Source organism: Dama dama, chromosome X (assembly GCF_033118175.1).
Source record: "Dama dama isolate Ldn47 chromosome X, ASM3311817v1, whole genome shotgun sequence".
Taxonomy (NCBI): Eukaryota; Metazoa; Chordata; class Mammalia; order Artiodactyla; family Cervidae; genus Dama; species Dama dama.
In genome coordinates, this window is record NC_083714.1 from 68,086,313 (window position 1) to 68,105,472 (window position 19,160).

Sequence of the window (19,160 nt, forward strand, 5' to 3'; positions counted from 1 at the left end):
CAGACTCGACACTTCCAACCCGTGAGCAGATATCGTTCCATTTATTTCTGCATTCTTAAATTTCTTTTAACAATATTTTGTAGTTTTCAGTGTACAAGTCTTTTGCCTCCTTGATTAAGTATTCAGAATATTTTTGTTTTTTCTCATGCTATTGTAAATGGGATCATTTACTTTATTTACTTGTTTTGTTCTTAGTGTATATAAACAACACTGATCTTGGTGTGCTAAATTCCTATGTCAATTTTAATAGTATTATGGAATCTTTTGGGTTTTGTTTCTGCTATCTATGAACAGGAATTTACTTCTTTTACAATTTGAATGCTTCTGTTCTTTTACAATTTGAATGCTTTTGTTTCCATTTCTTATTTACTCTGGCTAGAACTTCTAGCATTATATTGAAAAGAAGGGATGAGTGAGTAGGTGTCTTGGCCTTAGTTCTGATCTTAGAGAAAAAGCTTTCAGGCTTGCAACATTGAGTATAATGTTAACTGTGGTCTTTTCACATATGGTCTTTATTATCTACGTGGTTTCCTTGTGTTCCTATTTTGCTGAGTGTTTTCATAATGAAAGAGTGTTGAATTTTGTCAAATACTATTTTTATGCACCAGTTTAGATTATTATGCAATTTTGTCCATCATTTTGTCAATGTAGTATATTACAGTGACTGATTTTTGCACGTTGAAACATCTTGATCATGGCATATAATTCACTTTGTGGTCAAATTCAGTTTACCAATATTTTGTTGAGGATTTTTGCATCAATATTCATTAGGGTTTTTGGTCTGTAGTTTTTGTTTTCTGTAATAGCTTTGTATGGCTTCAGTACCAGGGTGATGCTGACCTGTTAGAATGAGTTTAGAAATGTTTGATCCTCTTGAATTTCTTCGAAGTGTGTGAGAAGGATTGTTATTAATTCTTTTTTTTTTTTTCAATTCTTTATACATTTGGAAGAATTCTCCAGTGAAGCCACTGGTGTTGGAATTCTCTTTCTAGGGAGATTTTTGATAACTTAATCACTAATTTTATTTTGGTAATTATATCACTATTATTAATTGGAGTCACTTTCATTTCTTTTCCTTTCATAGTTCAGTCTTGATAGGTTGTTAGTTTCTAGGAAATTGTTTCTTCTAGGTAATCAAATTTGTTGGCATGTAATTTTTCATAATATTTTGCTGTGATCATTTTTATTTCAGTGGCAGAAGTTGTAATGTCCCCCATTTCATTTATAATTTTAGTTATTTGTATCTTTTCTAATTATTTGAGTTAATCTAGCTAAGAATTTGTCAAACTCTTAATCTATTAACAATCTCTTAATTTTGATTTTTTTCAACTATTTTTCTATTTTTTATTTTGCTTCTCTGTTCTAATCTTTTTTTTTTTTTTTGTTCTAATCTTTATTATTTGCTTCCTTCCTGCTAACTTGAGATCTTCATCCTAACTTCATGCTAACTTCATTCTTTTTCTAGTTTCCTAAAGATATAAAGTTAATGTGTTATTTTGAGATTTTTCTTCCTTTTAAGGTAAGAATTCATCTTTATGAACTTACCTTGTAGTACTGCTTTCACCACAACTCAAATGCTTTCTTTGCTCTGTTATGTTTTACTTTTCATTTGTCTCAAGATAATTTATAACTTTATCCTATTGTTTGAGTGTCCAGTTAATTTTCATATATTTGTGAATTTTCATTCTACTATGGTTGGAAAATTTACTTAATGTGATTTTAACCTTACTAAACTTTATTTAACCTTGTTTTCTGGACTAATATGTAGACTACCCTTGATAATGTTCTTTGTGAGCTTGAGAAGAATATGTATTCTTCTATTGGATTAAGTGTGTTCTGTATATGTCTGTTAGGGGCAATTGGTCTACACTGTTGTTAAATCCTCTTTCCTTATATTGATCTTCTGTCTTACTGATCTATTCATTACTGAAAATGGAGTATTGAAGTTATCTACTGTTACTGTGTCCTGTCTCTTTCTCCCTTCAATAGTGTCATGTTTGCTTCATATATTTGGAAGACTTGATGTGTGGTGCATACATATTTATAATTGCTATATCTTCTTGATTAATTAATTTTTTTATCATTATATTATGTTATTCTTTGTATCTTGTGATAGTTATTGACCTAAAGTCTCCTTTGTCTGATTTAATTATGGGCACTCATTCTCTTTTAATTATCATTTGCATGGAATATATTTTTTCCCATCTTTCTCTTTCACCATATGCTAGTCCTTAAATCTAAAGTTAGTTACTTATAGTTGTTACTTATAGTTACTTATGTTGTCTATAACTTATATGTTGTCTATAACTATATATATAACTTCTCAACTATAAGTTATAGACAACATACAGTTGAATTTTATTTTTGTCATCCATTCAGAAAATCTTTCTCTTCATTGGGAAATTTAATCTATATTCATTTAAAGTAACTGCTGATAGGGAAGGGAACATTATTTACATTTTATTAATTTTTTCTGTATATCTTGGATCAATTTTGTCCCTCTTTTCTTCTTTTGCTGTTTTCCATTGAGTTATTATTTTTGTGTGTGTGTGGTAACATGCTTTGGTTTCCTTTTGTGTATTATCAATAGATATTTTCTTTGCACTTACTATAGCATATCTTAAATATATCTTAAGATATCTTAAATATGGTGATTTTATCACCCTTTAAGTTTCTTGAATATACTGTTTTTGGTTGGCAGCATATTTTCTTTCAGAATTTGAATATATCATTCCATCTTTTTGACCTGCAAGGCTGTTGCTGAGAAATTTTATAATATTCTTATAGGACCTCTTTTATACTTGAGCAGGCACTTTTCACTTGCTGCTTTCAAGATTGTCTCTTTGTTATGACTTTTGACAGTTTTATTATAATTTATCTCACTGTGAGATAAGTTTCTTTAGATTTATTTTGCTTGCATTTTGTTGAGCTTTTTTAAATTGTATGTTGACTTCTTTTCTCAAATATGGAAAGTTTTTGGCCATAATTTCTTCAAATAAGCACTCTGACTTTTTTTTTTCATTCTGCTAAGATTCCTATAATGCATATATTGTTCCACTTACAGGTATCCTATAATGACCATAACCTCTTTTCATGTCTAACAGCCACACAAGGAGGAACTTGTGCCATTATTCATACCCAATGTTGTACATATGCACCAAATACAAGCACTAATGCCATTCACTTTACTAAACACATGAACAAGATGATTCAGCTTATGGATATTCCTAAAAGCTCAGTCACCTCACTTTGGGAGACATTAGCTAGTTCCCCATGGTGTAAAACTATCTTAATTGTAATAATTCTGATTGTTGTGTTTTTGCTGCTTGCCCCCTGCATCTGTAACTGCATAGCTATATTTGTTTGTAGCCACATGAAGGCTTTTAAGTTACAAATGGTTGTTCCAACTCCTACGAGTGACAGTGCCACAGTCTCCTCCAACTACTACTTAGGATCCTAAATCAGAGACTCTCAGTATGAGGGTTAGAATATGTTGCCTCAACAATTTAGGGATGACACCCCTTACCAGGTTGAAACAGCTATATAATGAGAATGCTGCCCCTTTCCTGTGGCATCATAATTCTCCTAAAAGAAAAGCTGAGAATGAGAGAGTTAGTAGTCAGATAGGAAGGTCAGAGGTCCCCAAGGAGCAGGAGGAAATAAAGAGTTTTTTTTTTCTTCCTCTATACAAAATTAAAAGAGGTTTCCTTTAATTCTGTGTTGTCAGAACCTGGTTCTGCCTGAACTTAACTTTTTTCAAACTTTGAGCTAACCAATATGTTTTTCTTTTTTTTTTTTTTTTTTTTTTTTTTTTTTAGGCATATTTTTTTTTTTTTATTTTTTTTTTTTTTTAGCTTTGACACTACTTTATTATTTTTTTTTTTTCCAGTGGGTTTTGTCATACATTGATATGTTTTTCTCATGGAAATGTTTTTCTTAAGCTATGTTAGTAAAACTGTGTATTTGCTTCCTTTCTTCAAGATTCATGTCAATTGTTTTATGGTTGGAGATGACTCTGTTTGTGCCATTCTATCTCAAAATGCAATTTGTTGGGGGGGCGGGGCTGGTGACACTCAGTCTTGAGGCATTTCTTTAATCTGATTAGCAACTTGCTAATAGGTACATAACACCTTGCTAACAACTAGCAAGGGGGCACTCTATCTGTCCCCTTCTGATGTCTATGTCAGAAACTTTCTCTATTTCTTTTATACTTTAATAAAACTTTGCTACACAAAAACTCTGAGTGATCATGCCTTCGCTCTGGCTCTGGATCAGAATCCTCTCTTCCAGAGGTCATGATTCCCAGCATAGCTCATGGCTCGGGGCCGCAGCCTTTCATTATTGATATTAGCCTATAAGTTTCTTTTTTGTGGTATCTTTGTCTGGTACTTTCATGAGGGTGATGGTGGCCTCATAGAATGAGTTTGATAGTTTCCCATCCTCTGCAATTTTTTAAACAGCTTCAGAAGAGTAAGTGTTAACTCTTCTCTAAATATTTGATAGCATTCACCTATGAAGCTGTCAGGTCCTGGACTTCTGTTTGTTGGGAGTTTTTAAAACAAAGTTTCAATTTCAGTGCTTGTGATTGGTCTCTTCATATTTTCTATTTCTTCCTAGTTTAGTCTTGGGAGACTGTACCTTTCTAAGAATTTGTTCATTTTTTCAGATTGTCCACTTTGGCATTGGCATACAGTGGCTGTGCATAGTAGTCTCTTATTATCCTTTTTATTTCTGTGGAGTAAGTTGTAGCTTCTCCTTTTTCATTTATAATTTTATTGATTTGAGTCTTCTCCCTGCTTTTTCTTGATGTGTTTGGCTAAAGGCTTAAGAATTTTGCTTATCTTTTCAAAGAACTAGATTTTTGTTTCATAGATCTTTACACAGAAATCTGTTTCATTTCTATGCACTAACAACCAAATATCAGAAAGATAATTTCAAGAAACAATTCCATTTACCATCACATCAAAAATAATAAAATATCCAAGAATACCCAAGGAGACAAAAGACAAGTACACTAAAAATGATAAGATGCTGATGAAAGAAGTTGAAGAAGGCAAAAACATATGGAAAGATATACCATGTTTGCAGATTGGAAGAATCAATATTGGCAAAATGACTATACTGCCCAAGGCAATCTACAGATTCAATGAAATCCTGTCAAATTACCAGTAATATTTTTCACAAAACTAGAACAAAAATTCTCAAATTTGTGTGGGTATACAGAAGATCTTAAATAGCCAAAACCATATGTTAAAGTAAAACAGAGCTGGAGGAATCAGGCTCCCTGACTTCAGACTATACTACAAAGCTACGGTCACCAAAACAGTATGGTGCTAGCAAATATATATATTTATATATAAATGGACCATTTATACATATATATATATATATATATATATGTGTGTGTGTGTGTGTGTGTGTGTGTATAAAAACATACACACACATACACACACACAGTACATATATATATATATATATATATGGTACTTGCAAATATATATAAATGGAATGGGATATAAAACCAAGAAATAAACCCACACATCTACAATCAGGTAATATATGTCAGAGGGGGCAAGACTACATGATGTTGGACAGAAAGTCTCTTCAACAAATGGTGCTGAAAAACTGGACAGCTACATGTAAAAACATAAAATTATATCATTCTTTAACACCATACACAAAAATAAATTCAAAATGGATGAAAGACCTACATGTGAGACCAGACTCTATAAAACTCCTAAAGGAAAACACAGGCAGAACACTATGTGACATAAATTACAGCAACATATTTTTCAATACTTCTCTCAGAATATTGGAAATAAAAACAAAAATAAACAAAAGGGACCTACTTATATTCAAAAGCTTTTGCACAGCAAAGGAAATAATAAACAAATGAACAGACAACTCAAGGAGTGGGAGAAACCATTTTCAAATGATGTGACTGATAAGAGATTAGTCTCCAAAATTTACAAACATAATTTACAAACAAAATTTACAAACAAAATTTACAAACATAATGTGCTTAATGACATCAAAACAAGTAACTTAACCAACAAATGGGCAGAAGACCTGAATAGACATTTCTCCAAAGAAGACATACAGATGGCTAAGAGGCACATGAAAAAATGTTCAGCAGTATTAATTATTGGAGAAAAACAAATAAAAACTCAATGAGATAACACCTTACCCCAGCCAGAATGGCTATCATAAAAAAATCCACAAACAATAAAGCTGGAGAAGATGTGAAAAGAAGGGGACCCACCTACACTGTTGGTGAGAATGTAAATTGGTACAGTCACTATGGAAAACAGTATGGAGCTTCCTTAAAATACTAAAAAATAGAGCTATCATATGATTCTGCAATCCTACTTCTGGGTATATATTCAGAGAAAATCACAATCTGAAAGGATACATACACCCCAATGTCCATTGCAACATTGTTTACAGTAACCAAGACATGGAAACAACCTAAGTCCATTTACAGAAGAATGGATTAAGAAGTTGTGTGTGTGTGTGTGTGTGTGTATACATATATATAAATATATGTGATAGAATATTACTCAGCCATTAAAAAGAATGAAATAATGCCATTTGTGCAACATGAATGGACCTAGAGAACATCATACTGAGTGACATAAGTCAGATAGAGAAGGAAAACCATTGTATGACATCCCTTATATGTAGAACCTAAAAAGAAATGATACAAATGAACTTACTTACAAAACAGAAAGAGCCTCACATACTTAGTGAATGAACTTATGGTTGCCAGAGGGAAGGATGGGGATACCTAGGGAGTTTGTGATGGACATATGCACACTGCTATATTTAAAATAGATAACTGACAATGAGCTACTGTATAGCACATGGAGCTCTGTTCAATGTTATGTGGCAGTCTGGTAAGAGGGGAGTTTGAGGGAGAATGAATACATGTATATGTATGGTTGAGTTCATTCACTGTTTACCTGAAACTATCACATTGGTACTTAGTTATACCCCAATACAAAATAAAAAGTTAAAGTATATATGATAGTGTCATTCAGTTGGCACTTACCTCCAAAAATGTAAGTAATATATTTCCATTTCTTTAGTCATAGTTACTGGAGATTTTGTTTCTTTAGTTGGACCATGTTTCCTTACTTACTTGTATGCTATGCCTTGTGATATTTTGTTGACAGTTTTGTATTTAAAAAAATAAACACCTCTTCAAGTCTTTATGAACTTACTTCATACAAGTTTTTAGAATCTAAACAATATAGTCACAAGCAACAATTGGGTCAAGGTGAAATAACAAAGAAATTATAAAATACCTTGAAGCAAATGTAAGCAGAAACAAAACATACCAAAATTCATGCAATGTATTAAAAACAGTGCTAAGGGAAAAATTTATATCTAGCTATAATTTCTAACATTAAAATTGAAAGGAGATCTCAAGTCAACATATTAACTTTTAATGTTAAGGAGCAAACTAAACCCAAAGCTAACAGAAGGAATAACACAAGGAAGGAAATAATAAAGATTTGAATACAGATAATGTTTCCAATTTAAACTATAGAAAATCAAATGTTTATATAGTTTGATTAATAAAAAAGACTGAACTCAAATTACTAAAATCAGATATGAAAGTGGGGACATTACCACTAATTACACAGAAATAAAAAGAATTATAAAGAATACTGTTAACAATTGTACACCAACGCATTCAATAACCTAGGTGAAATGAACAAATTCCTAAAAAAAAAAAAAAAAAAAAAAAAAACTAACAAGAATGAATCATGAAGTGGAAAAATGAAATAAAAATATAACTAGTTAGGAGATTGAATCAGTAATTTAAAAAAAACAATAAAAAGAAGTCTTGGAAAAAGTGTCTGTATGGGCAAATTCTGCCTTAACGTTTAAAGAATAATTAGCAACAGTCATTTTCAAACTCTTATGAAACAGGGAAGAGGAGATAATACTTTACAACTCATTTTATAAGGTTACCATTACCCTGATTCAAAATCAGATAAAGACAATAGGGAACCACCCCCAAGCTGTTAAAACAAAACAAACAACCAAAATAAAAAGAGATCAAGAGCCCTTGTGAATCTTGATGTCAAAATGCAATAAAATGCTAAGCTGAATTCAGCAGCCTATAAAGGCATTATAGACCATGACCAAGTGGGATTTATTTCTGGAATGAAAGAAAGTTTCAACATACAAAAATAAATGGTAACAGAATGAGGGGGAACTTGATTCAGAAAGAGTATTTGACCAAATTCATCATCCTTTCACGATTGAAAAAACTCTCATTAACAGAGGAAGACAAGAAACTGTCTCAATACAATAATGGACAATCATGAAATCCCACATATAAACAAGACTGGAAGTAGACTGCGGATCAGATCATGAACTCCTTATAGCAAAATTCAGACTTAAATTGAAGAAAGTAGGGAAAACTACTTGGCCATTCAGATATGACCTAAATCAGATCTTTTAAAATTATGCAACAAAACTGACAAAAAGATTCAAATAATTAGATCTGATAGGCAGAGTGCCTGAAGAACTATGGATGGAGGTTCCTAACATTGTAGAGGAGGTGGTGATCAAAACCATCCCCAAGGAAAAAAAAATGCAAAAAAGAAGCAAAATGGCTGTCTGAGGAGACCTTACAAATAGCTGAGAAAATAAAGGAAGTGAAAGGCAAAGAAGGAAAGGAAATATATACCCATCAGAATACAGGGTTCCAAAGAATAGCAAGGAGAGATAAGAAAGCCTTCTGAAGTGAACAATGCAGCGAAATAGAGAAAAACAATAAAGACTAAAGATGTCTTCAAGAAAATTAGAGATACCAAGGGAACATTTCATGCAAATATGGGCACAATGAAGGACAGAAATGGTATGGATCTTAAAAAAAAAAATCATAAAATATTAAGAAGAGGTGGCAAGAATACACAGATGAACTATACAAAAGAGATCTTAATAACCCAGATAACCACAATGGTGTGTTCACTCACCTAGAGCCAGACATCCTCGAGTGTGAAGTCAAGTGTGAAGCATCACTACGAACAAAGCTAGTGGACGTGATGGAATTCCAGTTGAGCTATTTCAAAACCTACAATGCAGAATCCGCCTACAATGCAGTAGACCCCGGTTTGATTCCTGGGTCAGGAAGATCCCCTGGAGAAGGGATAGGCTACCCGCTCCAGTTCCCTTGTGGTTCAGCTTGTAAAGAATCTGCCTGCAATGTGGGAGACCTGGGTTCGATCCCTGGATTGGGAAGATTCCTTGGAAAAGGGAAAGGCTACCCACTCTAGTATTCTGGCCTAGAGAATTTCATGGACTGTATAGTGCATGGGATCACAAAGGGTTGGACACGACTGAACGACTTTCATTTTCTTTTCTTTCACTTTCTTATTTCAAAACCTAAAAGATGATGCTGTGAAAGTGCTGCACTCAATATGCCAGGAAATTTGGAAAACTCAGCAGTGGCCAACAGGATTAGAAAATGTCAGTTTTCATTCCAATCCCAAAGAAAGGTAATGACAAAGAATGTTCAAGCTACCACAAAATTGCATTCATTTCACATGCTAGCAAAGTTATGCTCAACATTCTCTAAGCCAGGCTTCAGCAGTATGTAAACTGAGAACTTTCAGATGTTCAAGCTGGATTTAGAAAATCAGAGGAAGCGATCATATTGCCAACATCCACTGGATCATAGAAAAAACAAGAGAATTCCAGAAAAACCTCTACTTCTGCTTCATTGAATATGCTAAAGCCTTTGACTGTGTGGATCACAACAACTGTGGAAAACTCTTAATGAGATGGGAATACCAGACCACCTGAACTCACTCCTAAGAAATCTGTATGCAGGTCAAAAAGCAACAGTCAGAACCGGACATGGAACAATGGATTCGTTTAAATTGGGAAAGGAATAAGTCAAGGCTATACATTGTCACTCTGTTTATTTAACTTATATGCAGAGTATATCATGCAAAATGCCAGATGAATGCTGGATGAAGCACAAGTTGGAATCAAGATTGTTAGGAGAAATATCAATAACCTCAGATATGCAGATGACACCATCCTTATGGCAGAAACCGAAGAGGAACTAAAGAGCCTCCTGATAAAAGTGAAAGAGGAGAATAAAAAAGTTGGCTAAAAACTCAACTTTTAGAAAACTTAAGATCATGGTATCTGATCCCATCACTTCATGACAGATAGATGGGGAAATAGTGGAAACAGTGACAGACTTTGTTTTTGGGGGCTCCAAAATCACTGCAGATGGTGACTGCAGCCATGAAAAAAAAAAAAACAAAAAAAAACTTGCTCCTTGGAAGAAATGCTTTGACCAACCTAGACAGCATATTAAAAAGCAGCGACATTATTTTGCTGACAAAGGTCTGTCTAGTCAAGGCTATGGTTTTTCCAGTGCTCATGTATAGGTGTGAGAGTTAGACTGTGAAGAAAGCTGAGTGCTGAAAAATTGATGCTTTTGAGCTGTGGTGTTGGAGGAGACTCTTCAGAGTCCCTTGGACTGCAAGGAGATCCAACTAGTCCATCCTAAAGGAAATCAATCCTAAATATTCATTGGAAGGACTCTTGCTGAAGCTGAAGCTCTAATACTTTGGCCACCTGATGCGAAGAACTGACTCACTGGATAAGATCCTGATGCTGGGATAGATTGAAGGCAGGAGGAGAAGGGGACGACAAAGAATGAGATGGTTGGATGGCATCACCAACTCAATGTACATGAGTTTGAGCAAGCTCCAGGAGTTGGTGATGACAGGGAAGCCTGGCGTGCTGCAGTCTATGGTGTGGCAAAGAGTTGGACACAACTGAGTGACTGAACAACAGCAATGAAACCCTGCAGCTAGTATCACACTCACTATTGAAAATCTGAGAACTTTTTACCAAGATAAGGAAGAGGACAAAGATGCCTGCTTCTGTCACTTTTATTAAATACAGTATTGCAAGTTCTGTACAAAACAGTTTGTCGAGAAAATAAGAAAATGATCCATTTTAGAAAGGAAAAAATGTATAATCATCTCTTAGATTGCATAACTCTTGTACATAAATCTCTAATGATTCCAAGGAAAAGAAATTATTAGAATAAGCAAATTCATCCAAATGGAAGGTTACAACATCAAAACACAGTTAGTTGCGTTTTGTACACTGACAGTTGTCAGGAAGAATTTAACAGGAGGATTCCTGTGTGCTGTTTTGGATCTGTCAGGAATCCTCTGTTCCTTATTAATTCCTGAATATTCAGGAATTAAGAGGAGAGGCAAGCCTCTCCCAGGGCTGAGGAATCCAGGCATTTCCTTCCTTAGTTTTTCAATATGGTGATAAGTACCCACTTCCTTCTTATGAACCATATGGTAAAAGTGATTGTTTACAACTCTCTCTCCCTTTAATATGGATCACCTTATGTTTTGTAAGTCTGGAATTTTAATCTTTATCTTTGTTGAGAATAACTACCTTGTAAGACAGTGTATATGCCCACACCATGTTGATTAAAACACTTTTGCTCCATCAGAGCTTGGTTCCCTGTGTCTTTCTTTCTTTTCTTCCTCTCTTTCTCTCTATCTCTCTATTTCTTGCTGATTCCCTGGAGCACAAAGGCCAGCTGTGTAACCCAGGAAATATTAGCCTCTTTCCTTCTTTCACTTTCTTATCATCTACTCTGGACCACCAGGTTCTGGTCCATTAAAGGACCCCAACAGACACTGAACAATTTGAAAGTGAAATGAAGAATACAATTCTACTTAGAATAAAAAATAATAAATTCAAACAATGAGCCGAAAGACTTATATACTAGATACCACAAAACATTGCAGAAAGAAATTAAAGTTATAAATAAATGAAAACACAGCCATAGATTATAAAGAATAATATTTTAAGATGACAATATCTCTCAAATCAATCTACATATTCAATTAAATGCTAAGTAAAATCCCAGTGATGTTTCTCAGAAATAGAAAAACTTAGCCTAAAGTTCATATGAAATTTCAAAGGACTCTGAAGACTAGAATGGTAGTTGCCAAGAGTTAGAAGAAAGTAGGAATGGGAAACTGTTGTTTAATATGTATGACTTTTCAATTTGGGAAGGTTAAGTTTTTAGATGAATGATGGTGATGGTTACACAAAAATGTGGATGTTTGTAAAACATGTAGGGAAAAAGCTTCATGGTGTTGGATTTGGCAAAGAGTTCTTGTATATGACACTGAAAACACAAACAACGAAAGAAAAATTAGATAAATTTCATCAATATAAAAAACTTCTGTACATCTAAGAGCACTATCAACAAAGTGTAAAGGCAACCCACAGAATGGGTGGAAATATATGCAAATCACGTATCTAATAAGATATGAATATCCAAGACATATGAAGAACTACAACTCAACAAGAAAAATGAACAACCTAATTTAAAAATGGGCAATTGACTTGAATAGACATTTTTCCAAAGAAGATATACAAATGGCCAATACATCCATGAAAAGATATTCATCATTAATCATTAAGGAAATATAAATCATAACCACAATGAGGTGCTACTTCATATTCATTAGGATGTGGTGGTGGTGGTGGTTTAGTCACTAAGTTGTGTCCAACTCTTGCGACCCCATGGACTGTAGCCCACCAGGCTTCTCTGTCCATGGGATTTTCCAGGCAAGAATACTGGAGTGGATTGTCATTTCCTTCTCCAGGGGATCTTCCCGACCCAGGAATTGAACCCAGCTCTCCTACATTGCAGGCAGATTCTTTACTGACTGAGCTATGAGGGAAGGATAGTTATTATTAAAAACCAACCCAGAAATAAAAAGTGTCAGTGAGGATGCAAAATTGGAACCCTTTTGCGTTGCTGGTGCGAATTTAAAACAGTACAGAATTTGTGGAAAAGTTTGGTGGTCCCTCAAGAATTTAAACATAGAACCATCACCCAGCAATTCTGCTCCTAGACATAGATCCGAAATAACTGAAAGCAGGGACTTGAACAGAGTTTGTACACCAACGTTCAAAAGAGCGTTATTCACAATACCCAAAATGTGAACCAACCTAAATGTCCACTAGTGAATGAATAGCTAAGTAAAATGTGACATATACGTATAGTAGAATATTATGCAGTCTTAGAAAGAAATGGAATTCTATACATGATACAACATGAGTGGACCTTGAAACCTTATGCTAAATCAAATAAACCAGACAAATGGTACAAATATTATATGACTCCACTTACATGAGGTACCTAGAGTAGTCAATATCACAGAGATATAAATTCCCTTTACTGGAACTGTTAGGAAAGAATGGTCTTTTGTTGTTTACATTGCCAAGCTGGTATAGTATATATTGGAGATGTTTTGTTTACTTTTTTATAATTTGGATTATGCTTGGTTGAAAATTAAGCCAACACTGAAGAGAACAGAACAGATAATTTCCTGATAATGCCATTTTAGGACCTGAATCCACTTGTACTTGAATTATCATTCATGCGAGCTAGTAATCCCAATCTCTTTTTAAAGCCACTATGAATTATCTGTCCCTTTCAATAGAAAGAGTCCAGACAAACACAGTAAACTGTGAAGAATCACTGTAATTCACAGCGAAGATGGTTTTGCTGAAACATATCCTTATGGGTTATGCACATGGAAATAGTTTTAAGTAGAAAAATCTTGTACAGGGTGTGTCAGATGTAAAAGAGTGAAAATTGCCAATTCTTAGGCACTTACAGAATCTCTAATGGCCCTAAGATCGGCATTCTAATTATCAGGTTTCCTTGTACAGAACTGGAGGTGAAGATTGTATAAGAAGTTGTTATATGGTAAATGAGACCAAAATTTGTCAATTAATTGATCATAGAAGAGAATATCAGATTACATTAATCAAATATGCTTTAAATGTTTACTATGGGCCAGGTACTATGCTGGGTACTGAAGATATAAGGCTGAGTAAAAGAAAACTTAATAGGAAAGAAGGAGAGGTTAAAGATTATATTATACACTTAGTTTATAGTGTCCTAAGTGGAAAAAATAAATGTATGTACAAAGTACAAATGTAATTATTGTTATTTATGCATTTTGTAGGGAGACTGCAAGAAAGGCTTCATTCACAAAGAAGGTGACATTTGAGATGGATTTTTGAGATAACAGCATTATGCCTTGAAATATTTCCAGGTTCTTACAAGAAAATGTATACCGATGGTATAGACCAATCATTTTATGCTATTATGTACTTGGATGTTACAGTGCTGCTGATTTTAATTCCATGTGCCTCTCTAAGTTAATTTGCCATATCATGACTGTCAAGTGATGAAGCAGTTAACACACTGAATTCAGAATATATCATAGGTTCAAAAACGCTCTCACTTCTTTTAACTCCTAAAACTTTAGTCCAATATTCCTCTGTTTATTTTAATAAATTTAACATGAGATAACAAAATCCAATAGCTGTAGGACAAATCATCATTGCCTAACTAACATCCAATTAGCAATCAGGTCTCTCCACTTTCCTTGGAAGAACTATCAATAGTTTAATATAATAAAATTAATTTAGTCAGTTCCACAGATATTTTTGATATTTCCAGGGTGCACTAAACCATGTGTCACATATCTGTTTATTTATGATGAAGGGGTAGAAGTGCCACAATACTTTCATAGTCGAGTTTAGTCAGTGAATCTGTGAATCAGTCTTTTTTTAATATTAATGCTAATCTTTCAACAGTTATCTTTTGTTGGAACTTTCTGCTTTTTTATTTGGTGTTTATGTCTTCCCTCCCCTTCTCATTCATGTTGCTAGAATCTACTTCACTGTTGAACCAAATTCCCAAGTAAGAGGTTTTTAAAACAAACGTCTTTGGCTTCCTTGAGGTGAACAGTCAGTTTTTATTCTGTAGTAAATAAATTCTGGTAATGAACACACATCCCATACCTTTGCAGGTAATTAGTAACTTCCATTAAGTACAATCCTCGGTCAATGTCTTTAGAAGCTGTAGGCTGATCCGATAAGCAAGTCCTGTTATTTTAGCACATTTCTCATTAAAAACAAACAAACAAACAGCATGTGGCAGGTGTAGGGAGTGTTTGCAGTAAAATTTTTCAAGGTATATTTTTTGGAGATTACTGACCATAAGAGCACACTGATGTTATTGAAAAATCTCAGAGCTCTGTTTGCAAATAAAGTGTCGACTGTTGCCTTTCCAGTTCTGGGAGATTCTTCAGTATGCTCTTGACAAATAGAAACTTTTCATTATCTCTCTCTCTCTTTCTGCATAGATATTGCATAGCTCTTTGGAATATTTATTGAAACAAAAATTAAATCAGCTTTTATTTAGAAATAATTTAAACTGCTTCCATGTATTGGCTATTGTAAATATTTCTGCAATGAACATTGAGATACATGTGTCTTTTAGAATTGTGATTTCCTCAAGGTATACGCCCAGTAGTGGAATTTCTGGGTCATATGGAAGATTTATTCCTAGTTTTTAAAGGAATTTCCACACTGTTTACCATAGTGACTGTATCAGTTTACATTCCCATCAACAGTGTAGGAGGGTTCCTTTTCTCCACACTCTTTCCAGCATTTATTGTTTGTAGATTTTTTGATGATGGCTATTCTGACTGGTGTGAGGTGATACCTCATTGCAGTTTTGATTTGTAGTTCTCTAATAAAGAGCAATGGTGAGCATCTTTTCAACTGATTATTGGCCATCTGTATGTCTTCTCTGGAGAAATATCTGTTTAGATCTTCTGCCCATTTTTTGATTGGGTTGTTTGCTTTTCTGATACTGAGCTGTATGTGCTACTTATATATTTTGGAGATTAATCCTTCGTCAGTTGTTTCATTTGCTATTATTTTCTCCCATTCCAAGGGTTGTCTTTTCACCTTGTTTATAGTTTCCTTTGCTGTACAAAAGCTTTTATTAGTTCCCACTTGTTAATTTTTGTTTTTGTTTCCATTATTCTAGGAGGTGGGTCATGGAGGTTCTTGCTGTGTACTACCTATGTTTTCCTCTAAGAGCTTTATTGTTTCTGGTCTGTTTTGAGTTTATTTTTGTGTATAATGTTAGGAAGTGTTCTAATTTCATCCTTTTACATATATCTGTCCAGTTTTCCCAGCACCACTTATTGAAGAGGATGTCTTTTCTCCATTGTATATTCTTGCCTCCTTTGCCAAAGATAAGGTGTCCATAGGTGTGTGGGTTTATATCTGGGATTTTTATCTTGTTCCAATGGCCTATAATTCTGTTTTTGTGACAGTACCATACTGTCATGATGACTGTAACTTTGAGAAATAATTTGAAGTCAGGGAGGTTGGTTCCTCTAGCTTCCTTTTTCTTTGTCAAGATTGCGTTGGCTATTTGGGGTCCTTTTGTGTTTCCATACAAATAGTGATTTTTTTTTTTGTTGTTGTTATTGTTCTAGTTCCGTGAAAAAGAACAATTGATAATTTGATAGGGATTGCATTAAATCTGTAGATTGCTGTTGCTAGTATACTCATTTTCACTATATTGATTCTTCCAATCTAAGAACATGGTATATTTTTCCATCTATTTATGTCATCTTTGATTTCTTTCATCAGTATTTTATAGTTTTCTGTATACAGGTCTTCTGTTTCTTCAGGTAAATTTATTCCTAAGTATTTTATTCTTTTCTTTGCAATGGTGAATGAGATTGTTTCCTTAATTTCTCTTTCTGATTTTTCATCATTAGCATATAGGAATGCAAGATATTTCTGTGTATTACTTTTATATCCTGTGACTTTATTCATTGATTAGCTCTAGTATGAAATTCTCCAAGTTTTAAAGGAAGTGGAAAAAATAGCTATAGGCCAGTAGTTGTGTGTGTGTATATGTGTGTTTGTGGTATATGAATGTTAGCATGTATCTCAAATTATCTGTAACTTTCTGTTTTTGTCCTTTGGATAATATTGTCATTTTCACAACATTGATTCTTCCAATCCAAGAACATGGTATATCTCTCCATCTGTTTGATTTCTTTCATCAGTGTCATAGTTTTCTGCATACAGGTGGTTTGTCTCTTCCAGTAGATTTATTCCTAGGTATTTCACTCTTTATGTTGCAATGGTGAATTGCTTCTTTAATTTCTCTTTCGGATTTGTCATTGTTAGTGTATAGAAATGCAACAGATTTATGTGTATTAATTTTATTTCTTGCAACTTTACTATATTCATTGATTAGTGCTAGTAGTTTTTTTTGCTGGTATTTTTAGGGTTTTCTATGTGTAGTATAATGTCATCTACAAACAGTGAGAGTGTTACTCTTTCTTTTCAATCTGGATTCATTTTATTTCTTTTTCTTCTCTGATTGTCATGGCTGGGGCTTCCAAAACTTTATTGAATAATAGTGGTGAGAATGGGCACCCTTATCTTGTTCTTGGTCCTAGAGAAAATGCTTTCAATTTTATTCCCATAAAAAGTAATGAATTTGAGTGATTTGTAGTGAGGTGGATGAACTCAGAGCCTCTTTTTCAGACTGAAGTAAGTCAGAAAGAGAAAAACAAATATCGTATGTTAACACATATACATGGAACCTAGAAAATGGTACTGATTAACCTAGCAGAGAATGGACTTGCAGACACAGTGGGGGAAGGTGAGGGTGGGGTGAATTGAGAGAGTAGTATTGACATATATACACTCTCATGTGTAAAACAGATTGTTAGTGGATAGTTGCTAAGTAGTCCAGCCTGGTGCTATGTGATGACCTAGAGGGATGGGATGGGGGTTGAGAAGGGAGATCTTTTTTTAAAAAAGAAATGCTTTAGTATTCATTTGAAATACTGAAAATGAAAACATCACTATTAAATTCAGTGATTTCTTATTAAAGGATTTAATTTGATAAAATATAAATTACTTGAAGAACTAAGGTCTTCCTAATACAACCAATGTATGTGTGGATTACCAAATAAAATAATGTCCTTTAATAATTCTTCATCATCAAAACTTTTAGATCAGCCCCATTGCTTTCACTAGATTTTTTCCCCTATATAAATAGGTTCACTTTCTTACATGGATATTGTTGAGAATTACCTGCATTAACACATTTTTAACACGTTCTGGGTGGCACTACCAATCTTTCTGTTCTAAGGGAGAAATGAATACCAGCAGCATGTATTTGGCACTTTGGAAGTAATGTTTCAAGTGAAGCTAGAGGCTGTAAAAATAGTTGGAGCAGAAGAAGGTGTCTGGAAAAAGGAAAAAGGAAAATGGTATTTTCAAAAGTCTGGTGCTCGCTTCGGCAGCACATATACTAAGATTGGAACGATACAGAGAAGATTAGCATGGCCCCTGCGCAAGGATGACACACAAATTCGTGAAGTGTTCCATATTTAAAAAAAAAAAAAAAGAAAAAAAAAAGTCTGAAATTAGTCTTGTTCAATTCAATCTAATTCAAAATGGATACAGCTTCAGGGAGGTACCATAACTAGGATATTCTGTATAATGGGAGCCTAGGCTTGGCTATTTAATCAAGTGAAATATGATGGTGCTATAATCTTCCAAATGGAAAACAGCCAAGTGCTTATCTGTCATAACTGAACCTGAGTGCATGTTTATGAGTAAAAAGATTGTCCTCGAATCAATGTGTAGGCTCACTTCTCTTTGAATTATTTATCTGAGCAATAGCAATATGAAGCTGACAGTTCAGGAAGTTGTTGTCACTTCTCTGGTGAAATTCATTGTAATTGTAGATGATTTTCAAGGTTATCATATGAGGCCACGCGAGAGAGCTCAGTGTATTACTTGTCATCAATGATACAAAATAATACGAACTAGCTAGACCTTCAGTTTCATTTCTCCTTGAAACGTATTGAGTATTTGTTTGAGACAACATTTTTTTTAGTAATTAGCCAATCCAGTTAATCTTTGTCAATCCTAGAATTAACCTAGAAGGAATTTATTGAGTTTTAATAGGATAAGCCTTATAGCAGATGGTGGTGGTAGAGTGGAGGTGGAGGCACAGTGCAGAGAGAGTCAAGTAATTAAAATATTTCTTTATGTTTCATTATTTCATTGTAGTGTTGATATTCTTGGCTCTGCTGAGTCAGTTTACCAAACTGAACTCTGAGGAGTACCTACAAAGCCTAGCACTTAGCCTCTGATGAAATGGTACCTGCAGAGCTCTGCCTTCTTCTACCTGAAAATATGCTTTTTACAGACCTTCTCAGTCA

The 19,160-nt window shown here is 34.0% G+C and overlaps 1 non-coding gene across 1 annotated transcript; it reads left to right on the forward strand.

Moving 5' to 3' along the window:
• The first annotated feature begins 18,217 nt into the window (after positions 1 to 18,217).
• LOC133053202 (U6 spliceosomal RNA) lies at positions 18,218 to 18,324 on the forward strand. The gene has a single exon (XR_009692137.1). It is a non-coding gene; the product is annotated as a U6 spliceosomal RNA (small nuclear RNA).
• Positions 18,325 to 19,160: the final 836 nt, after the last annotated feature.